The 27,180-nt window shown below is 42.5% G+C and overlaps 1 protein-coding gene and 1 long non-coding RNA gene across 11 annotated transcripts in view; one reads left to right on the top strand and one right to left on the bottom strand.

Moving 5' to 3' along the window:
- Positions 1 to 27,180, top strand: part of PKNOX2 (PBX/knotted 1 homeobox 2) — a 529,964-nt gene that overhangs the window by 138,331 nt on the left and 364,453 nt on the right. The window lies entirely within an intron of this gene.
- Positions 1,938 to 22,573, bottom strand: LOC144584200 (uncharacterized). Its single transcript, XR_013538302.1, has 3 exons — positions 22,535 to 22,573; positions 3,542 to 3,611; positions 1,938 to 2,055 (listed from the first exon to the last, which is right to left on the bottom strand). It is a non-coding gene; the product is annotated as an uncharacterized LOC144584200 (long non-coding RNA).

Genomic DNA, 27,180 nt, shown 5'->3' with positions numbered 1-27,180 from the left:
TGGGGCATCCTGGGCTGTGCAGACTGACCAAAGCCTCACAGTCAGCACAGTCAGGAATCAAACTCCGAGCCTCTGGCTCCGCATTCAGATAGCTAAACCAATGAGCTATCCAGGCAGATAATAATTATGTGCTGTCAAGTCAATTTTGACTTATAGTGACCCTTTCCAGAGATACTAGGTAGAGAATACACAGAAGTGGTTTACCATTCCCTTTTTCTGGGAGCACCTTGAGATTGTGCAGCTTGCCCATAACTGCACAGGCTGGCTCTTCTCGCAGGAGACACAGTGGGGAATTGAACTCTCAACTTCTGACTCTGCAGTCAGATACCTAAACCACTGACCTAAAAAGCCACAATAAGAGAATGGTAAACCACTTCTGAGTGTTCTTACCATAAGTCAGAATTGACTTGACAGCACATTGTTATTGTTGTTGTTGTTGTTGTTGTTGTTGTTGTTGTTGTTGTTGTTGTTGTTGTTGTTGTTGTTGTTGTTGTTATGTCAAGTCCGACAAGCTTATTGTAACATAAGAGTCAAAAAACTCTATCGTGCTCTGACCATGTTTTTTCCTCAGTGATGTGATCTCCTTTGTTATGCAGATCTCTGGAATTAGATGGGTAAAGGAAGCTGTTGTTTACAATCCAGACATAATTCCAGTGAAAGCCATGCTTTTTCTTTTTTACACATTTTCACACTTACACTGTTTTTGCCACTTCATGTCATCTGGCAAGACCCTAGGAAGAAGCAAAGAGAGACCATAGTGGATGGCAGGTATTTTATGATTTTGATCCCAGGGATTTCCCTTTTTGTGCAGCAAACTGAAGCAATTTGCTTTAGGTGGCATCATGGTGGAAGGCTGAATATCTGGAGGTATGTATTGGTGTCTCAATGCTGTACCAATACTTCTCAAATGTAGTACAAAAAGCAATGTTAGTTGTGTCAGCCATTAGAAAAAGTTCAACACTTTTAGAAAAGTAATACTTTTACTATGTCTGCCAGAAGAGCACAGGGCGTATGCTAGATTTTGAGATGTCTTTATCAGATAAGTGTTAAAAGCTTTCATGCATTTTAAAAACTTTTTGATTGACTTAATAAAGGAATCATTTGATTACAGATTTTGGAGCACCCTTGCTTATATCTTTAAAGTATTGGCTCTAGCCGGTGGGGACAGTGCAGTTTTGTGTCAGCTTCAGGCAGCAAAAGAGAAAGATGGCTTTGTCAACACAGTTTGGAAAGCTACTTATTTGGACTTCGTGCTGGCTGGGAAATGTCATGCTTTGTGATATAAAAAAGTAACTTTTCCAAGCTCTGAACTCAGTGCATGTGTTGCTTGTACCTGATCCTTGTTTTTGTCTATGAAATATTGGACGTTATGGAAGTCCATAACTTCTTCCACTTCCTGTATTTATTAATTTTAGTACGTCACAGAGCGGTGCTAGCTGCTGACATGCTTGTTTGCAGACTAAAATTTTGTTTTATTTTGGAGTCTTCATGCAATCCTTTATTTGCAGCACGATGCACACCTCCATGTACTTGACCGTAATGGCCTTCCAGCTGGCTGTGTTGGCTTAACCAACCATACTATCGGATGAAGAAAGGGTATATTGATAGAAGGACTACTGGCAACATGAACAAATGGGGCTGGAACATTAAGAGGGATATCAAAATTCATCTGAATTAGTCTCTCCACCAAAAGCAAGGCTTCTAGCTGGCAGTGGCTGACTTGACAGTGGTGGGAATAAAGAGAAAGCAAAGCCAAATTGCTCCCTTCCCTTGTTGTATTACAAGATATAATTTCTGTGTACCAGATTTTCCATACTTTCACTGAGAAGTGATGTTCCCAGATGCCATCAAACAAACTGAGCATGTAGTAGCAGCAATGTCTGCTTTGTTGGAATTCATTCACATGTGAAGTTGCATAATAGCTAGCTAGAAAGGCTATTACATATGTATTTTGTTTTGATTATGTTTTAATTGCATAATAAGTTAAATTAGCAATTGTATATTTTCCATCTGTGATTGCTCTAGATCCATATTGAATCCTCTTGTTTTGTGAAGCTAAAAGAGAGAGAGAGGAGAGAATGAAATATTACCATTTATACATTTTCTTTTGAGCAGTATTTCTCCTGTGTAATCATATTTTGGAAGAGAATTTGTGAGCAACTCTTCGCTTTTCAGAATCCAGAATAATGAATAGTTGCTCACAGAGTGGGCTCAACATGGAATTATGAATTAACCTGAAAGAGGCCAGTGTATTTCATGAGAATCTCAGCCTCCATGAAATACAACCTTCCCCTTACTGGCAATAGTTTGGGGCATGTGAAATGAAAGCAAAACTCTGAACCAATGACATTCCTCCTTTTTGGCTTCATGGCCTCATTACATGGCCATCTCTGATAATGTACATGACACCATAGTGTCATCACAGTGACTATAAGATTCCTAATTGCCTGGATCCTTTAGCCAACAAGAACAACTGCCTTTTGTGAGGGAAATAGTATCTAGGAATTGCTAAGAGAAATAGCAAAGAAGTGAAATAGTACCAAAAAATAATAATAATAATTAAAGCTTAAGAATTCTTTCAAAGGGAATCTTGGGACACACACATCCTGTCTCCCCTTCAGCAGAAATGATAATTGATGGAAATATGGCACAAACCTATGTGGAATGCATTCTTCAGTGGAATGTGTTATGCATTTGTTACTAAACTGAATATACAGTACTTATCCAATGGTAAGAGGGGAGCAAGGACGTGGTGGCGCTGCAGGCTAAACCGCAGAAGCCTGTGCTGCAGGGTCAGAAGACCAAGCAGTCATAAGATCGAATCCACGCGACGGAGTGAGCGCCTGTCGCTTGTCCCAGCTCCCGCCAACATAGCAGTTCGAAAGCATGCAAATGCAAGTAGATAAATAGGGACCACCTCGGTGGGAAGGTAACAGCGTTCCGTGTCTAAGTCGCACTGGCCATGTGACCACGGAAGATTGTCTTCAGACAAACACTGGCTCTATGGCTTGAAGAGTGGGATGAGCGCCGCCCCCTAGAGTCGAACACGACTGGACAAAAATTGTCAAGGGGAACCTTTAACTTTACCTTAAGAGGGGAGCACTCCAGTCCTGTTTTAGTTGTGGGAACTCTCCTGCATATAAAGAGCAATAACTCTGAAAAGGAGAGCTTCTGCTGTCCAGAAGGGTCTTCTCTGTGAACCAAGGTGCTGATTTTTCAGCGTACTGACACATGTGGAGAGTCCACACAGAGAGCAGAGGCTGACCCTATTCAGAGTCATCCCTCCCTTCATGCAGGAGAACAAGAAAATAAGCCAGCATGACTGGAACACTTCTCCCTACTCAAGCAACGTATATTTGATTTTGTAATGAATGACTGGGTTTTAATATTCTTAATACATTCTAATTCGGACTATTTTCTTTTTAAATGTATTCAAAAGGTGGCAGGGGCAAGGCAGTCCTACCACATATCTTTAATTCTGGTATACCAAAGCATTTCTGTTCTATTTTTTTTTAAAGAAACCAAATAATTGAATACACACCTTTTAAAAAGAAAGTTCAAGTTTAAGCAGAATTTTCAAACATGTTGTTCAGCTCAATCCAGTCTCTCTGCTGAAGTTATAGAATAAACACATTATTTGTGGCACTTCAACATTTACTTTAACAATCCCAAATGTAGATTTATAAAGACCATCACTATCACTGAGCAGTAACATAGCTTGAGGTTTTCTATTTTTCTTATTGCACATAGTGGCTCAAATCCTGTTGTCAGAGTTGCACCATGCAGCTTGGATGATGTTATCAGCTGTTGCCATCCTACAGTAATTTGGGGGCAATTAAAAAAAATTTCAACCCATGTGCAGGTTTTGGGGAAGCCATGGAGTAGGATAGAGAATGATTTTCTTGCTTTAAATATCTTCATATTCTGTTCTGCAGCTCCTGGAGGCTTCCCCAGGCTGAAGAGGCTACCTAGGGTTCTCGAGAACCTGGTGGGAAGGGAGTAGGATGCTTTTAAATTGCCTTGAAAAGGCCCTGGCTTAGGACGTCATCCAAGTTGTGCAGAGTAAGTTGCACAATAAGATTTCAGCCATTAAAGTATTGTAACAGACCTTATTTTACTTTTGCTGTTTTGTGGAAGAAGCAATGTCTTCACTCTTTTTGCCCTTAGGCATTGTAGAGCTTGGGGAACACAATTCAGTTCTTACCTTTTATTTCTCTAAATAATAAAATTGAATTAGCAGACTCCAAAAAGTCAGACTTACCATGAATAAAGTTATCCACCTGCTGAATCGGAGAATAATGTTGCACAATGGACTGTGTGAGTCCCATTTTACCAGTCGCATGGCACACAAGTGGAAATGCTTTGTGAAGAGGACTTCCACTCTGCATTGCTTTCCCTAATTTTGCCACCGTTGCTTATTGTGCCTGTGGAGCTGTGCAATAGGATTTCAGCCTCTTCCTCCCTACATTTTTACCATTCATTTCAACTGAAGAGGGAAAGAAGAGCTTGGCAGTCATTCCTCAATGTACAGTGGACCCTCAACTTACAGATGGATCCACTTACAGACTTTTCGAGTTACAGACTTCTCCGGCTGCAAAATTTAGGTTCGACTTGCAGCCGGAGAATCGACCTACAGACCAGAAAAAAACCAAAATGGAACAAAAATGGCCGGTTACGGATTAATTGGTTTTCAATGCATTGTAGGTCAATGGAGCCTCGACTTACAGACTTTTCGACCTGCAGCCACCGTTCCAAAACGGATTAATTCTTTAAGTACAGTGGTGCCTCGCATTACGAGCGCTCAGTTTTGCGACAAAATCGCTTTGCGTTTCCTATGATGATTTTCGGCCAGCTGATTGGCGGTTTCAAAATGGCCGCCGGGAAAAAAAACATGGCTCCCCGCTCTTTTCTGGGACAGATTCCTCGCTGCATAAGCAGCGAAAATGGCTGCGCTATGAAGGATCTTTGCTGGACGGTGAGTTTCAAGCCCCTAGGAACGCATTAATCTGGTTTTAATGTGTTTCTATGGGCTTTTAAATTTCGCATTATGTCGTTTTCGTTCTACAGCGATTTCGCTGGAACGAATTAACATCGTAATGCGAGGCACCACTGTAGAGGGTCCACTGTAGGAACTTGACAATAAGGATTAAGGCCTGCTTAAACTATTGGTTATTACGGGATAAAAGTCCATAAATCTTGTTTCATGTGTGTAAGTAAAAATCAAGGGTGAGAGTTGAGAGTATACAACCCATTGTAAGATCAGGGGATCCTGACCTATTTATCTTCTTTCTTTGTCATGCGAGAAGGGAGGATTTAAATGGTGTAGATGAAGAGTGTAAGCCACCAGTGATAATGGAGGAATACCAATTCCCAAATCAGAGCTTGGAGATAATTGTGTTAAAAGTAAGAACAGTAATAATTACTTTTTGGGGGGGGGCAGAAATTAGCATGGTTACTTTTCAGTATTTTAATGATAATAACTGATAGAATTTTGACATAATGAATAATGTTTCCTCAATATTTCTGAAATGTGAACTTTGCTGTTTGGTGTTTGTGGACCCTTTTTATTATTTTGTTGTTATTGTAAAAATAAGATAAGGTTAAGAATAACTTGTGAATAATGAATTGTATTATTCATTAGTAATGAATGACATATTGTCTGTGAAAAACAATGACCAATGGGTAATGTAGCCCCTCCCTCTAATGGAACTGTTCTGTTATACTCCCCCCCCACCCCCCAAATTGAAGTTCTGGCTTAAATCTTACGAGTGTCAGAAGGAGAAGGAGAAATTCCTGATCTGGCTTGGGCTCCATATTGTTTTCGAAATGCAAGAATCACATTCTGTGACTTCATGATGTACACATAAAAAAGGAAGGAAAGAGGGCTAACTCTTGGCTTTTTATGTATCTCTGGTCCAGCCAATTTAGATACAGGCCATAAAGCAAAGAGGGCAGTTCTCTCCTGAGTTTGGCAAGAAGGTTCCAGAAACGTTCTCTTTATATTTTTGCAATTGCTAGCCAGAGTTCCAGCAGAGTTCTCTTTACAGGAGGTCTGTTGGAGCTTAATTGGGGTATGTGTGTATGTGTGTGTATGTGTGTGTGTGTGTGTTTTAAATAACATGCTGTCTCTCTGTGTGTGCAAACATCAGGTAGGTCCTTGTTACGCTAAAATTCTCCTTTCAAGGAGGTCAATAATGACTGGATAATGGAATGGATCCTGTGAGTCTCTGAGTTCGTGTGCTGGCCATGCAATGCTATCCCAGCAGTATTGTTCATCAAACTGGATCCAGGTTGCTTTGATACAGGAAATCCTATGGAAAGAGCCAGGGTAAAACTCACAAGTCCATACAGTATATCTAGCAATATGGCACTGTTAAAAGGGGGGGGTGGTGGTGTATGTTTTTGTCACCTCTTATTCTCATACTTTACCTGTATATCAGCCAGAGAACTCCAGTTATTGGGTGGTCAAAAATGTGAGAAACAAATACATCAAGACAGCCGTATGAGCCCCCACCTACTACCAGCATCACAAAGCACTAGTAACAGCTTAAGCTTGCCTGCTGTGTGCTGTATTGATTTAGCTTTTAAGAAGAGAGGCTGTGCAAGAAAATTTGGAAGTCTTTTCCTGATGGAAAATGTATTTATTTAGCTTAGTTTTTGACCCTTTAAAAGTGCCATCAGGCTGCATGGAAATCCATGGACCATAAAGCTTTTAGTTGACCTTTGTTGGGAGCTGAGGGATTTTTGACTGAGAATGCCAGTGAGCCTCAGCCCCAGATCAGGTCTGTAAGCCTAATATTGCAAAGTGACCCAACACTACTCACCTGCAATCCAGCTAATTTTAAACTGTGTTGAGTTCCTAAACTATGTCAACATTAAGAGGTGCCACAGCATTACCAAATAAACATGTATTTATCCAATAGTAATGAACATCTTGGAATAGTTTGTATATAATATGTGTATTCTTTTTGTATTAAGGGTTCTTATTTAGCTTTTCTTTTGTGATCACACCCTACAACAAACTTATAATGAGGATAAACTTTGAAGGCCCTTATTCAGTTTTTTTTCTTTCTACCTGAAATTTTGGGGATTAGTATGGGGACTCTAGATTAGGCATCCTTCAGTCTCAAGAGACTATGGTAACGTGATCTGTATTGAGGACTTGGAACGGTGTCTAGTGTGGCCGAGAAGGCCAATTCGAGAGTGACAATCCCTTCCCCTGTCCAGCTCCCTGATTTTGCTGGTTTCAGGTCTTCCTCTTTGCCTCAGCCTGCTGGACAAGGGTTTCTTCAAATTGGGAGAGGCCATGATGCACTGCCTGCCTCCAGGCTGAATGCTCAGATGTCAAGGTTTGCCAACTGTTGAGGTCCATTACTAAGGCCTTCAGATTCTGCTTGCAGATATCCTTGTATCACAGCTGTGGTCTCCCTCTGGGGTGATTTCCCTGCACTAATTCTCCATACAGGAGATCTTTGGAATCTGACCATCAGCCATTCTCACGACATGCCCAAGTCAATGTAAATATTGCTGTTTCAGTAATGTATACATGCTAAAAATTCCAGCTTGTTCTAGGACTCCTCTATTTGGAACTTTGTCCTGCCAGGTGATACCAAAAATGCGTCGGAGACAACGCATATGGAACGTGTTCAGCTTCCTCTCCTGCTGTGCACAAAGAGTCCAGGACTCACTGCAGTACAGGAGTGTGCTCAGGACACAGGGTCTGTAGACCTGGATCTTGGTATATGCTGTCAGCTTCTTATTAAGCCAGTACTCTCTTTTTGAGTCTAGAGAACATGGTAGCTGCTTTGCCAATGCGTTTATCCAGCTCGACATCTAGGGAGAGAGTGTCAGAGATCATTGAGCCAAGGTACACAAAGTCATGAAAAACCTCCAATTCTTGTGTGGATATGGTAATAGAGGGAGGTGAGTCCACGCTCTGGCCCATGACTTGTGCTTTCTTCAGACTGATTGTTAATCCAAAGTCTTGGTAGGCTTTGCTAAAACAATTCATGAGTTGTTGGAGGTCTTCAGCAGAGTGGGCAACGGCTGCATCATCAGCGAAGAGAAAGTCCCACATGCATTTCAGCTGGACAAAAGATTTCATACAGTGATGATCTCTTTACAGCATTTCAGCAGGGATGTTATCCTTCCCAGGTCCCTTGAGGGAATCCAAGACCCCTTTTATTTCTGCTAAAGTTGCTTCGCTGTCCAACTCTTCCAAGACAGGCAGGCACTCAATGTTATTTAGTGCCTCTTTGGTTACTACATTCTCTCTGGAATACAGCTCAGAGTAGTGCTGCACCCAGTGGTCCATCTGCTGTGCTCGATCCTGGATAATCACACCTGTAGCAGACTTCAAAGGAGCAGATTTCTTTTGTATTGGACCTAAAGCCTGCTTGATACCGTCATACATTCCCTTCTTGTTACCTGTGTCTGCTGCTGTCTGTATCTGAGACCAGAGCTGAAGCCAATAATCATTGGAACATCTCCTGGTAGCCTGTTGGACTTTGCTATGAGCAAGTCGAAGAGCCTGCAAGTTGTACTCACTAGGACAGGCTTTGTATGCTGCCAGAGCTCGCCTCTTATCCTCAGTGACTGGCATCAGCTCCTCCGAATGGGCTTCAAACCAATCTGCCGTCTTTTTGGTCTTCTTGCCAAAGGTGGTGTTATAAACAGCATTCTTGAAATGTTCCCATTGTTCAGGTGCATTTGCATCCGTCAGGCCTGGAGGGGTTTTCTCAAGCGCTTGGGCAAATTCCTCCACTTTTCTCTGATTGCGAGTCTTGCTGATGTCAATACATGGTCTTCCTTTCTCGTATGATACAATCTCTTTATTTGCAGTTTAACTTTGCTACACACTAGGGACTGATCAGTATTGCAATCAGCACCCTAATAACTGCGTGTAATTGTAATACTAGGAAGGCTTGAGCATCTAGTGAGGATCAAATTGAGCTGATGCCAATGCTTCGATCTTGGATGTCTCCAAGAGACTCTGTGTTGAAGCTTCGTATTAAAGAACATGTTGCTGACACAGAGGCCATAATAATAGCAAAACCCCAGGAAGCATTGGCCATTTTCGTTCATCTTCCCAGTGCCAAAACGGCCTTGACAAGTGGGGCAAGAATTGTGATCAGCACCAACTCTAGTGTTAAAGTCTCCAAGAATGAACAACAGCTCTCTCTCAGGGATTTTTTTGATAGTAGCTGCCAGATCATCATAGAATTTGTCTTTGACTTCTGTTGTGGACGACAGTGTTGGTGCAAATGCACTGATGAGGCTGACCGGTCCCGCTGATGAGTGGAGCTTCAGAGACAGGATTCTTTCACTTCCCACAGCAGGTGGAATAATGTATCTCAGCAGAGTATTCCTGACGGCAAAGCCAACACCATGTTCTCTGGTCTCATTCAATGGTTTTCCCTGCTAGAAGAATGAGAAGTTTGGTTTTTGTGGGTTTTTTTGGGCTCTTTGGCCGTGTTCTGAAGGTTGTTCTTCCTAACGTTTCGCCAGTCTCTGTGGCCGGCATCTTCACTGAAGTGCTGTCCTCTGAAGATGCCGGCCACAGAGACTGGCGAAACGTTAGGAAGAACAACCTTCAGAACACGGCCAAATAACCTGAAAAAAACCACAACAACCATTAGATCCCAGCCGTGAAAGCCTTCGCGAACACAATGAGAAGTTTGTTTCTTTGACAGATCCCATGTCTGGCAATCTCGTCTCGTGCAGGGCAAAAATGTCCATCTGCAGTCTACTCAGTTCCATGTCGATGACAGCTGTCTTGCACACGTCGTCTATTTCCTGCAGGTCATCGGAAAAGCCAGGGGTCATTGTCCGTACTCCAGGTGCACCTAGGGACCCTAATTTGGGGGTTAATTCCTATGATCTCAGATCATACCATGTAGACATGTTCATTGCTGTGGACTCCTGTTTTGACACGCTGGCCATTGACCTGGAGTGACCCATAGGGTTCTGTTTTGTCCCCTATGCTATTTAACTTCTACTTGAAACTCTATCTCTCCTTTCCATCTAAATGCTAGGAAGCTGTTTCAGATCTAGTTCAGTGTCTGGTGACAATAATGGACTGGATGAGGATGAATAAACTGAAACTTTATGCAGAAAAGACAAGAGGGTTCCTGGTCAGCCAAAAGGCAGATCAAAAGATAGGGATCCAGCCTGTAGTGGGTGGGGTTAGATTCCCTTTGAAAACACAGGTGTGAAGCTTTGGGGGGGGGCTGGATTCATCCCTGAGCCTGGATGCTTAGATTTTGGCCATGGTTGGGAGTTTCTTTGCACAATTCAAACTAGTGCGCCAGCTGCACCCGTTCCTTGATATGTCTGATCTGGCAGCGAGAATGGCCGCCGTATGGAGGATCTTCGCTGGATGGTGAATTTTTACCCCATTGGAACACATTGAACGGGTTTCAGTGCGTTTCAGTGGGGTTTTTATTTTCGCTTTACGATGTTTTCGCTTAACTGCGATTTTCCTGGAACGGATTATCGCTATTAAGCGAGGCACCAGTGTATTTTATTTCTAAGTAGTTCATGTATGCAAGTCAACAGAGAAGACTTTTAAATTCTGTTTTTTAATCTTCATCCCAGCTCCAAATTTTATATTTGAAGTGGGACAGTGAGATTTTAAGAGTTGCATTTGCCAATATATCCCCATCCCAGCAAAATACTTATTTTTCAGTTGCTAAGAAACTAAATTCAAATAGTACCGATTAGGGCATCAAGTCAAAATATTCAGAGAAATCAAAAAGGGCAATATAGGTAATGACAGTACTGTTAGAAATGAACTTTCTCCCTTCTTTATACGAAGTGTGTATTAATGCTACAGTTTAATAGGTGCTTAAAAATTGGGGAATTAATGTGAAAATTTATAGCTTCCAGCACTTCATAGATGAAAATAAGGATGCTCTTACATATTTGTCATATCCCTGTTTTCACACCAAGACTCGCTCCTTCCCAACCTCACAATTACACATTGCTGAAGGCGTTTTGCTGGCTATATCTCATGCTCATTGCTTCTGCAGAAGCCTGTCCTGGGCTGATTTTAAAGGCAAAGTGGGCTTTGTTCTTTTGGCAAAAAATATCCAGCAGAAAAACATGACTTTCTTACAAAATACCGTAGACGGTAAAAAAGAACTTGCCTGCTGTTCCCTAACAGATGACAACCTGTGAATTTTATGGTACCTTAGTCATCCTTCTGCAGATGTTCAACCTGCGCACATGAAATGTAGAAGACAGTAAGGGGGGAAACTGTGGTTTCTCTTCCTCTTCCTTTCTGTTTCTCAGAGATGTTGGTAAGTCTTGGATACCAAGTCTCAAGTCTGAGTCTTTGATACCAAGTCTCAAGTCCAAGTCCCAAGCCTTTGGTACCAAGTCCCAAATCCCAGGACTCAAGTCCAAGTCCTAAGTCTCACAGGCCAGGAGGGGGCTAGAAGCAGCATATGCATGCTCAGAAGCAGCAGGCTTGTCTATCTGCTCCTGCCCCCACCATCCTACCCTCCAGCACCTCCCCTGCTCCTGCCACCAACCCCCAGGCCCCTGCCACCACTGCACACCACGGTTGTCAGAAACAAGCACTAGGCTCGACTTCCCTTCCAGGAACCACGCCTGCCGCTTCTGGGCATGCCCAGAAGCAAGAGCCAAGCCTGCTGACTGTGGGCATGCTCCGAAGTCTGAGCATGCCCAGAAGTGGCGGGTTGGGCTCCTGGAAGAAAAAACAAGGCTGCTGCTTTCTTCTGAGGACCGTGGCGTGTAGTGGCAGTGGCGGCAGGAGCACGTAGGTACTGGAGGGGTGGGGGGACTGAACAAGCCACTTGGACAAATGCTTCTGAGTCGCAAGTCAAGTGCGAGTCATTGGGGGGGGAGAAACCAAGTCGAGTCCAAGTCAAGTCGCTGGTGCAACTTAAGGGCGCCTTGATGGCAAGTCTCGAGTCACGAGTCCTCACCCCTGCTATTTTCATCTTGCCTTTCCGTTACAGAGTTGTGCTCTTGCAGTTTTTGTACAACTATAAAAAGAAGTAAAGCAAGTCCAACTATAAAAATCATGAACATCTAATAAAACCAATGCTACTGTAAAGACCCTTAACAGCCATTAAAATTAATGTTATTTATTTTTTAAAAGGGGTCCCTGTGCCCTTCCTAAAGACTATCAAAGTGAAAACAGATCCCAGCTGTGGTAAGTATGTAGCAGTCCCTGTTTCACAGGCTGGGAGCCACAAGGAGAAAATCCCCCCCAATGGGCCCCTGCAGCGGCTAGTGTTCTCAAAGGGGGCCTCTCCTAAAGAAGGTCCACCATGGTCCACCCTTTCAGGGCAACTTGGAGGTTCTCTCAGGAATAAACTTGATAAATAAAGCCCTTTCCAGAATTTTTCCAAAAGGTCAAACAGGGGCAAGGTTTATAACTGCCTGCAAAAAGTAGCAAACCAAGTCAGACTAAAAATGTCTATGCTAATTAGCAGTGGCTTTAGAGCGGCTGCTTGCACATAATTTTAAAAAAATCAATATGAATCTCTTTTTCAAAAAGGGGCAACGCTTATATTTAGTTGGAGTTTTGGAAACCTTTCTTATAATTTAAATAGAAGTATAGTAGAGCTCAGTGAAGCGGAGAAGGCTGCAAGCCAGGTGGCCTCCAGGGCTGCCGGGCATTTGCTCACTATGGATGAGCAGCTTAAAGGGGCTCCTTTCTCCTTGCCGCTAAACCAGACTTTAAAATTAAGGATGGCCTTTCAGAGGACTGCCCTCTATAAAGTAGAACACACGTTCACTAGAAAACGGCTGTCCAAGGTCTCAGCCAGAGATCTTTCATGTTATGGATGCCTTTAGTAGATACTAAAAAAAGAAATTGGGACCCTTTTCATGTACAGCATGTGGTGGACCGTTGTAAAATGATTGAGCACTCCCTCCTTGCACAGAATAAATTAGCAAAAAGAAAATGGGATGCTCCCAAGCATAGAGGGGACTGTGCTGGACGTTTTAAAGGACATGTCTGGTGTGCAAAGAAGTGATAATGATGTGTTTTGGACTTAGTGGGGCTTGTTTTGTATAACGTTGCAAACAGAGCTTGCAATACAAAAGAGGTGCAGTACTCATGAAGGGTGAAGAGAAGAGTAACACAAACCTTATTTGGATCTCCTGATCATGATGTCTTGGAGCAAGGCCGCCACCTCAACTTCTGAAAAACTGTTTCTTTCAAATAAACTATTTTTGGCCAGTAATATCCCTCGTCCTTTTTATTAGACCTCTGGGTATTTGAATGTGTCAGATGTCTTCCTGATCAGTCAGATTGCAATTCACCTAATCTGATTTTAGGGCCTTCTGCATTCTACTGGTGGAGCCAACGTGAAATGAAACACTTTCTGGGTTAAACTACCTTTGTGATTAAGGGACCCAAGGGTAATTTGTATGCTTGTGTGGACTTGGCTACTACTGTTCTGGTTTAATCAGCTTCTTCGAATGGTGCACGTGGCAGCCTCATTTATAAAGCTCTCTCTTTTTTCCAGCAGCAAATTTTGCCTGCTAAATGTCAAATTTTTTGTGGAGTGGGGAATTCCCCCCCCTTTAAAAATGGTTATTCTACATTTCTTATCTCGTGCAATAGTAGATTGCAATTTACATTATGCAAATACGCATTATGCAATCAAGCCACTTTAACCGAAATCTGGCAAGGAGAGCTTGCTGATGAGATGTTTGAAAAAAAAAGGAAAACCACAAATCTGGAATCCTGATTTCCTCCTCCCCCACATTTCTGAAACCTTTCCATTAAACTCAGGAAAGAGTCTACTCAACTCAACCCTGAAGAAATAATATGGAGCCTGCTCAGAGGATGAATGGAATAGCTGAGCTACTGAAGCTACTTTTTCAATTAATGGCTTTGTTTAATCATACCCCCTGTCCAGAGGAGGATTGTCTTACGCATAATTTCGTTTGCCTAACGAGATTTTGCTAATTAAATCTCCTTTTGGTTGGTGTGACTCTCCCTGCAGGGATGGAAAGGAAGCATTTGTAAGTCCTTTCTCACTGCTGGCTAAATAAACCTTTCCACTCTGCTACAGAAGTAGAAGGGTGGGAGAGGGGGGGCAACCCAGAAATTCTTGTCTCCAAACACTGCTTTGGAAATTAATTAGCTTTAGAGAAACCCCTGAAAAGCTGCTTTGTTGTATATGTGGGTGAGGGTGGCTGTCTAACAACATTGCCTGTCAGACTGCTTTTGGAGAGCCTTCCTGCTGTTCCAGCATGTTTGCTGCTAAATCAGGTAGCAGCAGCTGTTTTTTCTCCACTCCCTGCAAATGTGGTCTGTGCGTGTGTGCATGCGTGCGTGTTTTGCCTTCTGTGTAAGGTAGTGTCCCTGCAAAGACAGGCCTTGCTATTACTGCTTGCACAGAACACAGCTGCACACCAGAACCAGCATCCGTTGCCAAGTGATTTAGCAACCAGAATCTCAACATAACTCTGCGACAATGCTGGAAGTTCATTCACTGCTTGGGATTGTTTATGCGACTCTGGAACTGCAATTGCCTGACTGTGTTGCCAGTTTTGGCAGTTCCTCCGTTCGTTTAATAATTGACTACTCTCACATAAACGTTTCTTCTATTCAGCCAGGCTAGCTGGAATGTAAACACCAACAGCTCTGTATAATGGTGGATTGCCAGTTGGCTCTGGAGGTGGAATCTTGTCCAAAGATGCCCCCACAGCTTGTGCCTGTACTCTGGACTCTATGGTTCAGGTTGAGCACATGGTTTGCATGTAGGGATGTAGGGGTTTTTTAATCACCAAGATTGTTTTCAATAAGATAGGCTGTTTTGACACATTGAATCAAGTTCTGAAGGACTTGCTAGCTTTTTTTGAGAGCTGTTTCTGCTGCTGCAAGAACTTTAAGAAGGAGTGTTTTTTAAAAATTGGTTTCTCTCAATTGCTCAAAATTTATCTCTAAAACTACTGTCTTTTCCCCTTACGAAGCAAAGCATGAAAACCACAAGAAGCACAGAAGGACCAGCTGATTGATCAAAAAGACACAAACAGCCCAATTGATGCTTCTAAAATTGTGTGTGCAAATCTAAATTACCTCTGTGTGAGGGTTCAGTATTACGGGATTCTGTCACACCCAATAAAGGACGAGACGGATGTGGAAAATCAACAGCTTCAGTATTTATTGTAACACCAACATTAACTGGAACATCTATCCCAACGGGGTTTAAAGTCTCTTGTGGCTCAAACCGTGGCCGCAAGGGTGTCCATAAGTTATCCATGAACGGGTTACTATTTACCATAGTCCACGGTGCTGTTAGCTCCTTCACAGGCACCGGCACATCTCCCACTTCCTCTTCGACGGGGATCAAGGGCAGGGTTTCCTCGTCATCGTTCCACCCCCATAAGGGTGACCCATCTGCGGTGTCTGCCAACCAAAACTCCCATCTTTTGTAACTCCGCAAGATGCCATGCCTTTTTACGTTTTAATTCCTTGGCCACTGCTTCCCTCTCTTCCCTTAGCTTACGGCACCACTCTTTGGCCTCGGTTTCCCCCCAATACGAGGGTCAGGGTTTTAGCCCTTGGCGTCTCCTTCTTTCGGCCTCCTCATGGGGCACTCTCACCTGCTCCCATTTGCCGGTCCACGGATCCTCCACCCAGATCCATTCCCAGCCGCCTGGGATTTCTTCCTTCTTCTCCCTTATATCTCCCAGCCCAGCCTCTATCTCCTCCCTCTCCTTTCCCGCCAAAACTCAACCAGGTCTCTGGGTAGGGGTTAACTCTTTCAGCACCTGCTCCAGGTCGCTGGTATCTACCCCTTTGTTTATTCTATTCAGCTCCTGGTTGATCTTCCCTCAATCAGGGGTCTCTACCTCTTTATCTTCCCGCCACGGTGGTGAAGGAGGGGGAGATGTCTGGGTGTGTTGGGCCCGCGACAGGAGCGACGGCACTCCTACATAGGTCTCCACCTTGGGGGCCTCACACTCTGTATCAAGGCTGATGCTTTTGTGGTTTCCACTGTTTACCCATGTTACAGAATTTTGTACAAGTTTATCAGTTTGTGCAAAACTCGTTCTCCCAAATGGAAGGGCTCTCATGAGGAACACCAGAAAGTATTTACCTGTCTTGCAGGTGAGGATAAAATTGTGGTTTCTTATTTTCACACACAAGGATGAAATAAAGGAGTGTTTACTTCTGTATCTTCATGCAAAAGATCTTAGATTCAATCTTCGTCATCTCTGGTTAAAAGATCAGGGAGCACTTCAGTGTCTGTAGTTTGTGTGACAGAGTGTGGAAAAGTTTCTCTTTGGACTATTATGATCAGAATCCTCTAGGCCTCGGTGCATGGGTCACTTTTCCAGTCTTTGGGTTCTAAATCATGTGGAAAGACTTCCTGCTTCTGAAGATTACCCCAAACATAAGTGCTAAGAATACTGATGGAGCGGAGAAAAAAACTATCATTCTTGTTTTTGCTTTCTTTCCTCTTGTGATAGTAGAACATCTGAATACAACATATGTGCCCTTAAGAGACCTGATTTCTCAAGTGTATCAGGATTACAGTGGTGCCTCGACTTACGACCATAATCCGTTCCAGAAGATGGACGTAACTAAAAATGGTCGTAAGTCGAAGCACCATTTCTTGGAACGTGATTAATCCATTCCAGAAAAAAAAATTAAGCGCACAGCAAGACCAGTCGGAAGGTGCTCGGGCTTTTTTTTTTTTAAAGGAAAACAAAAATAAACAGTGAAGCAAGCTCCGTGGCTGGGGCTTTTAAAAAAAACCCAAACCAAAAATAAACAGCAAAGCAAGCCCCGAAGGCACTGGGACTGCAAAAAAAAAAAAAAATCACCAAAAAAACAAAACAACAACACAGCACAGAAACATAACCCTCCCCAGCCCGAAACCATGCTGCAAAAACACCCAGAACAGTTTTTAAAAAGCAGGAAAAATAGCACTTTACCTTACCAGGCAGCGTGAAGCCTTCCTACAAACACACACACACAGACTCTCAGAAGCAGAAGGAGGCAGTCCCAAGCTCTCTAACTGCTGGGCGAAAGAGCTACAAAGAAGCAGCTTTGTCGCCACCTACAGTTAGAAATTTGAATTTCCCGCCTTTTCCCCCTGGCTTTTTGTGTTCATAAATGGAAGCTCCGGCCACAAGTTGAAGCAACATTTTGCGGCTAGAACTGGTCATAACTCTAAATGGATAGAGGAAAAAATCATCCGAATGGGAGCTGATCAGCAGGGTTGGCCCTACCATTAGACAGAATGAGTAAACCACCTAAAAGCCATACTGTGTGGATAGTATGAAATGACAGCAAATTGTTAAGTTATTTAATTTGTTTTATTGAATTTTACTGCTGCTAGGAAGGAGAGAGAGAGAGATGGGCTTGTCTTTGTAATATACCAAATTGGCTGGCTTTTGTCCCTTTAATTTAGGGGAAGTGGAAACATTTGCATCAAAATGTCCTGGCCAGCTCTGCTGATGCGTCAGTATTCTTTGTCCCTCCTTCTTAGGAGCCCTTTGTAGTTCCAGGATCCCAGCAAGATAGGTTCTTTGGACAGAGAAAGAGTGCCAGGGTACTGGAAGGTTGCAACCTCATGAGCAAAGGCAAGGAGGCCTTTGTTCACTGGACATATAACAAGATATGATTTCATTGGGCTTGGAGAAAATACAGTTTATTTTCCTGTACCATTTTCTAATTTTGATTCAACCCTCCCCAAGACTATTTCTGATCCAGATGATGGGATACGCCCATCGGTATTCTAATCCAAGAATGTGCAAATTTGCCAGCCTATCCTGAGTAGGCATGAACTGAGATTATAAAAGGCATGCCTTGTGTTTACTGTTTGATGTCTCAATGAAGTTGGCCACTTCACCAGTTAACAATATTTATGCTCAGCCACAAGCTTCTGCTGCTATCGGCAATGAATCCTTGATATGGGACAAAGTAATTTGTGGCAATGTAAATCATTGCTAACAGGTTAATGAAGTGTAGCTTGACTCTGTATGAAGTTCTGCCATTCTCACTTGCCATATACCATTTGCCATCCTCCTTTTAAATCAGTTCAGTGACACTTCCCTTACAAGGGTGAGTGGCACAGCAGCTGGATAGGTATAAAAGAGATCCTTCATTAGTACTGAAATGAGCCATACATTCAAGACACCATCAGGATCTTCCACGGGGAGGAAAAATGCTAACTTCTCCTCCTTGTGACTATGATGCAGAACTTGGAAAGTTATGTTTGAGATGCAGGAATATAATGACATGATGAAGGTGTCCATAATTGAGCAGTGGCTGGATGATACTCTGGGACGTAGTCCATCCTCAAACAGGAAAGAGCTATATCAAGGGGGGCAAATGCTTTCCTTCCTGAACGACTTTGGAAGCATGTGCTTTTGCTTGACCACTGACTATTGGACCTTCTCCACTCTCCCTGCAAAAAGAAGAAAGTCGGGATGTGAACATTTGTGGCACGTTTACCCAGCACCTGACCTTTGTGCCAGTTTACATATGGATCCAAAAGGGTTGAGCATCCCTTGGGGCTGACAAAGTTCCACATGCCTCTTTTAAACATAAAGGTCCCCTAATAGAGTAAGGGAAATAGTGTATTGTGAAATGAACATTTTCTAAAAATATTTAATCTCTTGTTCCTGGCACAGTAGCTATGCTGCTACACTGAGATACAACTCTTTTTGCTCAGTTGTGATATGCTAAACATTTCCACCTGACAAATTATGATGGGGTATATATAAACTGTCTTAATTCCTGTTGTTCAGTATAGCAGTTTGCAAGTAGAGTAGGTCTATCTGAAACAATGGAACATACAGAGGAGCAGACTCACCAAATCCGCACTGACTCATTGGGCCTATTCTAATGCACCTCTGGCTGCAGTCACCCTGGCAATAGGAAACATATTTAAGTGTCATTTGAATCGATTTAGATTTTATCATTCACACAATGCAAGGGTGAAATATGGGCTGCCAAGCAATTTTTTTTTCAACTGGCCGTTGTTGTTTTTTTTTAAATGCCTTACTTTTAAAATTGATCCAATTCAATGCAGTTTTTGTGGATGGGAACATTGCTGTCATTTTAATTTGTGCCTATGTGGATTTTGGGTGTCAGGGGCACTGCCGTTTTTCCTTTTAATTATTTGAAAATTATTTCATAAAATGTTTATTGTGGCATCACTTCATCCATACATTTGGCATGACGACCACCAACCCCGTTCTCTCCATTTGGCTGACGATGGAGCTGGTGGAGCAGCAGAAGGCCAGCAGACACGGAGCGGCTGGTGCAGAGCAAGTGTGCTTGGACGTAGAGGGATGGTCCATGCACCAGGAGCTTCACTTTGCAAAGGAGCTGGAAGCCGCCCCCTGCCCCCACCCCTTCTCATGTATTTATCATTAATCAGCTGGGGTCACCTCTCGTGTTTCCCCTTTGGTTTCTAGTGACTATTATGACAGATGGCACCTCCTACCTAGACACTCAAGGGTTTGTTTGTTTTTTTGCCAGAACTGCTAGATCGCTCAGTGATTTAGGCACCTGGCTGCAGAGCCAGAGGTTGATAGTTCAATTCCCCCCTGTGCCTCCTTGACAAGGGCTGGACTCAGTGACCCATAAGGTCTCCCTTCCAGCTCTGTAGTTCTGAGATGATCTTTTCTGCCTGGGAAAAGTACCACTTACTTAAAAAAAAAAAACAGAAAGGAAATGAGCTGATTTCAGCAGTGTAGATACTGAAACTGAAATAAATGGATTTTCATTCAGTGCATGTGAACACACGTGACCTGAACTTCATTTTTGAAAAGCCTGAATAGAAATCAATTCACATTGCCCGTGTGACCACAACCTAACTCTGCTAAGCAACAGGATTCCAGCCACGAGTGCTCATTTTCTGTTGATTTTCTGTTGATTTTTCTTCCAAGCCAGTGTGTATTTTCTCCATTCTTATGTTTTTAATTGCAGATGGGATGCAAGTCTAAAGACAATGGGCTGTTAAGGGGATTCACCCCCCCCAAGGCACCTAGATTGCTCAGCCTTTCCATCCTGACTTCCTGTGGCTTTAGGGTCACAAATGTCAATGGCTCTAGGCCAGTGCAAGGCAGCAAGTCACTCTTGCCTCTCATTGGCTGCTTTGTTTGTTTTTTCTGTTTCACAAGCCCTGAACCTGGTGTCAGAGCTCTGCCGGCCCCCCCCCCCGCCTCTTGCCCCCACCATCCCGGGGCGGCATTCTGGGCTCCCAGCCAAATGTTTCTCACTAAGACAAATTCAATAAGGCCAGGACTCTTCAAGTGTTGGGTTTCGGGCCACCTGTTTCGACAGCTTAAGCAGTGTTTTTGAAGGTATTTTGTACAGCCTGGACATGGGCAGAGCTGCTTTTATTAGGCAAGTAAAGAATTTAGCTGCAAGTTGTGTGGCTGCTCATCTTTTCAAAGACGCACACCATGGGATATAGAAGGAGACCCCTGCAATCACAACCACAAGCCAAGCTGGTCTTGGCTGCCCGTGTTTTACATGCTCACCTTTCAAAGGGAAAGAGGCTTTTTGGCAGCGTCTGGTATCGAAAATGTGACTGGTGGGGAGATCTTGATTTCTGGCATTTTACTGCTAGCTCTGCATGATAATGTGCATCAACACAACAATAGCATGTTTTGTGCAGTAGGTCTGCAGACGCAATATGAAGGCAAGCGATGTGAGAATTAGTCCATTTCATTTTGTTTGCATTTCCCTGAATTTCAGGGGCATTCCTGTGCTACTCAACTTCCATATTGACTTACAACAGCTTTTTCATTTTCACATGGAAGTCCGTGTGTATTTTGATCACACTTTTGCTAATGTGTTCAGTGCTCAGCCATTTTTAATTGACTGAAATATGTTTGTGTGCATTTTAAAAAAATACTGTACAGTATACACATTTTTAGTGGTGAACACTTATTTGTCTATGGCTGAAATCTAGTTGTAAATCTCAACTACAGTAGACTTGAAATTTATGGACATGACTCACCAAATCTCCACTGATTTAATGGGGAGACTTAGTGCTGGATTTCAGCCTATGAAATGCTTTTAAAAAAACCCTTGATGCTTGTGTTTTTCTTTGGAAGATGGGGAATACTTTGATGAATAGTCTCACAGACCACAAATTGGTTGCATTTGTACAATATTTTGTTTCATACAAATTTATTTTCTATCTCTGAAAAGGGAAAATGCTTGTCACTGGCTTTGTGTGAATTTCAGAAAAATCACACTTGATAGATCAACTTAAACATGCATATATTTGCATATGAGAGACAGTTTCTACTTATCCTCGCTCACAAAACAGAGATCCTTTTTTTTCCTAAGAAGGCCCTTTCCGTTTGCAGTTTTCATCTGCACTCAGATTTACGGTAATACTGTATTAACTTTAAAAATATTATGCTGGCCAATCCACCTGCAGGGACCTCTTTCATTAAACCAAATGTGTTTCAGCCATCTAAGTAACTTAGTAGCCATAATGTATGTGTATGTATGCCTGTTTTAAAACCTTCTTAAAGATCAAATAACCTTATTCAGACAATTAGCATTGGCTGGCAGTATAGGCCCTTTTGCATCTGTGGGCAAGGATTGTATTATAAAATACTGCCTGGGTAAGGAAAATTGCCTAACCTGTTTTCACAATTTTCTGTTGCATGCTTCAGTGTGCAATTGATTGCCCAGCTGAATGTGTGATTTGCCCATGTCTGAATAGCTGGATAGCTCATTGGTTTAGACATCTGGCTGTGGAGGCTGACGTTGGGAGTTCGATTCCCCAGTGTGCCTCCTTAATAGGGGCTTGACTTGATGATCCATAGGGTCCCTTCCAGCTTTGCAGTTCTAAGATTACATACACCATTTGTGCAACTGTGGGTTTATGCTCCAGGAATCTAATGGGATTTTATCCACAATTTTTCGTATGGGTCAGGCATAAGGCATATATTAAAAGCCTAAAATCTAAGTACGTTATGTACATGCCTAGTATAGTGGTTTGTGTAAGATCTTCATTTATATACAGTACATTTCTCTAGTGTCAGAAACTGAACTGATGAAATTTTTACTGACTTCAGACTAGAGTAATATTTGTAATAGGAATTCCATTAATGAGCCAATTCCTACATGTTTCCAGTACAGGGAGGTTGTATATTAAGAATGTATCATGTGGATGCTACCATGTGACAAACTACAGTACCAGTTCACCTAAGGTCAGAAGCATTTTTTGGACATCATGTTGGAAAAAGATTTTTCTAGCAGGACAACAGGGCAACAATTTGCCTTCAGCTTCTCCTTCACAAGATACTGCTCCATTTGTTACACAGACAGACAGACAAACAGACTAACATTTCATGTACTGTATATGAAGGCATTGTACAGTATATGCATGAATGTGTGTATGCATGTTGTTTACGGTTGCAACATTTAATTGGTATTTAATCAATTAAATTAATCAGTTTAAAAACAATTTGGCAAGCTACAAAAAAATACTCTTAATTGCTTAGGAAACAGATTGTTTCCAAGCACCACCCTAGAAGAAGAGTTATTTCTTCTCACCCAGTCAGGAGTACCTCTTCCTATGGTGGCTTCTCCAATGCATGTGCCTTAAGAAATTGTGTGCTTCAAAAGTATTATTTTTACTCGTATGCAATTTAATGATCAACTAATGGCTGAACCCTCTGGTTCTCCAATGACATTCAACTCTCTTCCTTCCATTTAAATGCTAGGAAGCTGTTTCAGATCTAGATCAGTGTCTGGTGACGGTAATGGACTGGATGAGGACGAATAAACTGAACCTTTATGCAGACAAGACAGAGGGGTTCCTGGTCAGCCAAAAGGTAGATCAAAGGATAGGGATCCAGCCTGTAGGTGGGTGGGGTTACGCTCCCTCTGAAAACACAAGGTGTGCAGCTTTGGGGGGTGGGGGAAGCTGGATTCATCTCTGAGCCTGGATGCCTAGATTTTGGCCCTGGTTGGGAGTTTCTTTGCCGAATTCAAACTAGTGCGCCAGCTGTGCCCATTCCTTGATATGTCTGATCTGACCCTGGTGACACATGCCTTAGTTACATCTCGGCTGGATTACTGTAAGGCACTGTATGTGGGGCTGCCTTTGGAAAGTTTCCGGAAACTCCAGTGGATCTAAAATGTCACGGACAGTTTGTTAACTGGGGCAGGTTACAGGGAACAAATGTCTCTTCCATTACAGGCGCTCCAATGGTTGCCAGTCCAGATCTGGACACAATTCAAAGTGCTGGTTTGAACCCGCACAGCCCTAAAGGGCTTGAGTCTAAGCTGTTCTCAAAGACTGCATCTCCCTTTATGAGCCTGCCTGGGTGTTAAGACCATTGAGAGGCCTTTGTCTTAGTCCCACCACCCTCACAGGCGTATTGGGGTGGACATGGGAGAGGAGGGCCTTCTCTGTGGCTGCTCCCAGACTCTGGAACTCCCTCCCACAGGAGGCCAGCCTAGTTCCATCTTTGCTGTCCTTCCGCAAGCAGATAAAGACTTTTTCCTTCAGGCAGGCTTTTCCCAGCAATCAGCTGTCCAAGAGAAGTTTTGAAGTGGAGTGGTTTGTATTTTTGTTGCTTTTAAATCTGTTTTAATAATGCTTTAATTTTTTTAAATATAAGGTTTATTTAATTATTTTTAAGGAATGGAGGTAACATTTTTCTCATTCTCATTTTACTAAAAACTAACCTAGGTTTAGGTCCAGCATCATACTGGTGCTCTACTATGGGCTCTGTCAAACTCTCTTTCCTCCTCTCCTACCTCTGCCGTCCTTCGGGCCACAGAAGAACAGGTCCCAGAGATAGTAAATGGCATTTTTCCGATTATGTTGATAGAAGCAGTTCTATCACCTAATGCAGCCACTTTATTTAGAACCTGATTCCTACTCCCCAAATTATTGCACAAATCTGAATGAAATAATCCCTCTGTAGTCCTGCTTTTGCAGATTTGTTGATTAAATTCTCTGTTTCCAAATATTGCATATACTGTATTAGGGAAAAATTCATACTAATATGGTTACACAAATGAACCAAACATGCACTAAAGTGCATCCTTATTTTTCTGCAGAATTAAAACAGAATTTGCATAGTAATCCCAAAATTAGATGGAGCAAATCTGCACTTGGGGGGAAAATACAGCAAGCGAAATAGACAACTCTTTCCGCTTATATGTAAGATCCACTGTGTTTGGTGTGGCCAACTCCCTCATATACAGGTTTAGGACTGCAGCCCTTAAAACATCTGATTCCTTTGACTAGATGATTGCCCGAGCCTTTATTATTTTTCAATGATTTCAGGAGGCCAGATGGAGGTGAAGCAAACTTCTGTGGAAAAGTATGTTAGACTGGTTTTCTAGCTTTGGGGTTGTGAGCATGTGTGATTGTTCTCACATGGATGATTGTGCTCACCATAGCCTCTTGAAATATATATTTAGCACGACTGCTTTCTCTCCTTAAGCAATTTCACATACAGCACATGTCACAGAAGCTAAACATAACTCCTTATCTTCTTTCATCAAGAGCAAAGGCTCTTCACAATCAAGGGGTTTCTGATAGGCTAGTCCGGTTTTCCTGGCTCCAAATGCTTGTAATATTCGTCTAAAATCCCAGTGTGGTAAGTAATTCTTTTAATCCTCTGAAACCGATTCTCCTTCCTGCTGCTTCTAAGATTCTAAGAGGGGTCAAACTTTCCAAACCCATTTTGTGCAAATGACACTAAAAGAAAAATCTACCACCGTGTCTGAGCAGACCAGTGAGTTGGCTAAGGCAATGTTCATTCATGTATTGAGTACCCAGAACAAACTTGAGGCGTAATAACATCTCAGAAGGAAAGGAGAGCCAAAGATAATCATATTCTATGCTTCTTAAATGCCACAGGATTGAAAGCAGGCGGGGTATAAATCAAATAAATAAATAAATAAATAAATAAAAGTAGTAATAACATTATGTGTTTGATTGAGGTGGAGGGGGGCTGGATCATTGTGTACAAGTGAGTGGAGCCCATCTGACATTCAGTCCATAAGCTTTGTATCAGCCTACTTTGAGAATGCAGCCGCCCCTGTTGCCAAGGATAACATGGGCCAAGACCCCCATTCTGCCAAACAGTAAAGCCCCACAAGGTTGCCAATCACCAAAGCACATGTTACCATGTAATTTTACCAGGGTTCCTGACTCAGAGGTCTGGGAAGCTGCATCTTGCATTGTAATACTCTGGTGGGTCCTATGATGTCGGCGAGAGAGGTAGCCGCCTAAAGCAGCAACATTTGGGTATTCTGATATGGCGAGAACTGGTTAGTTATTTAATTTGCTCTTGAATTTCTTGTGCCAAGGAGGAAGAAAGATGGGATTGCTTGCCTTATGTGCCAAAATATCTTGGTTGGCTTTAAGTACTTTAGGGAAAGTGGAAACTCACTGCAGGGGGCAAGGCGCCTCTGGCATTTCTGCTGCTGTATTCTTCACTTCTGCTTCTCGTGAGCTCCTTGTGGTCATAAATAAGGAAGTTGGGAAAAAGTGAGGAAAAAAGGTCAGGGCATTGGAAGGCTTGTGTGTGTGTGTGTGTGTGTGAGAGAGAGAGAGAGAGAGAAAGAGAGAGAGTAATATAGAACACAATAGTAAGCAGTTCCCATCATCTTTATTGGTAATGCTGAGTACAGTTGATGGGAGTTGTCTAACTTTGGTAAGACATTAATCTAACTACTTACTCCATTAGTAAGTCACAGCTGGAGTAATCCCATTGAAGCAATTGAATTTCTGAAGGAGATGACTCACCAAAACCCCAGTGATTCAGTTGGCCCACTCTAGTTGTGACTTACTACTGGATTTTAGCCATTTCCTGGGGGCCATAGATGTACATCTTTTGGAATAAGCCTTGTCTTAGGAAAATGCTGAAAACTGTGATGTTCATGTAGATCAGATACGGGCAAAGAGTGATCCTCCAAGTGTTCTTGAACAACAACTCCCATCAGCTCTAGTCAGCATAAGAAACGGTGAGAAACAATTGGCATGTCATGCCAATGATATCTGAATCAGAAATGGGAAATGTCTTTTAACCCATTGCTAATTTTAAATTGACCTGTAGGGTGCAAGAACAAATGCAGTGGTTTTGCCCTCCTCTTCTACTGAACAGAGTAGTTGGGCATAAATCTAAAGTGCCCTAAATGATAGGAAATTATTTCCACTAATTTCAGTTCAGATGAGATGCTTCGTGAGAGTGGGGCAAGCTAAGCTAAGCTACTGAACCAATCCAACATGTACTAACATCACTAGATCTAAGATAAACTACCAAGATGATCCATGTTTTATTGGATGGCTAGAATCCTATTGGTTAGTTATGCTGGCATAAGTACAGTGTATATGTTGCACTACAGAACAAGTTGCTAAAAGCATCCTCGCTACTCACCAAGTCATATGACTGGCATATGATAAGGGGTAAAATCAGTGACTTGTTAACTAGCAGCAGTGCACCACTACGGTTTATGTCATTGCACTAGTATCGGCCTGAATAACTGATAGGATTCTGGCCTTTGGATTTGGCTTTTGACCAGCCATTATGAAACATACATTCATAGTTTTTGCTCTGGACAACTTAAGAGGTGTTATACCTTTATGGGTGGAGGAGGATTCCTTGCTCTGGTGGGAAAGATGTTCCTCTTTCTTACAAGTTTTATTTTTAGTAGCGCTTGTCCACACTGTGGACTTCCAAAAGTCAGTTTCCTTTTTTATCCACTTTCTAGTACACATTCCTGAAACTGGCACCCTGCAGCAACATCTGTTGTGAGAGGTGGAACAGCTCGCTTCCAGCTGTTCCCTGCTGTTGCAAGTGCTGTGTGAAGCAATCTCACCATGCCCTTCCACTGTGCTCTGTTCCTTTTCCTCCAGTGGGTGCTAATAGAACATTCTTACTCATTGAGAAAAGAAGCTAAACAATGTCTGTATGCTTAGGAGCCTAAAAATGGGAGCTGCCTCTTCCCTTCTTCTTCTTCTTTTTTAAATGGTAGCTTCTTATTTAATTTCTGTAATTTCTAGTTTAGCCTACTCAGATACTCATTGTGATTTTTGTGCTGACCCAGGGCATTTTGCTGCTTGAGATAAAGGACTAAATGATTTCCCTCTTCCATCCCAAGTAGCTAATTGGACAGGCAGTTGTTGTTGTTGTTGTTGTTGTTGTTGTTGTTGTTGTTGTTGTTGTTGTTGTTGT

The sequence above is a fragment of the Pogona vitticeps genome, chromosome 8, assembly GCF_051106095.1.
Source record: "Pogona vitticeps strain Pit_001003342236 chromosome 8, PviZW2.1, whole genome shotgun sequence".
Lineage (NCBI taxonomy): Eukaryota > Metazoa > Chordata > Lepidosauria > Squamata > Agamidae > Pogona > Pogona vitticeps.
This window is presented reverse-complemented; position numbering and strand designations above follow the sequence as displayed.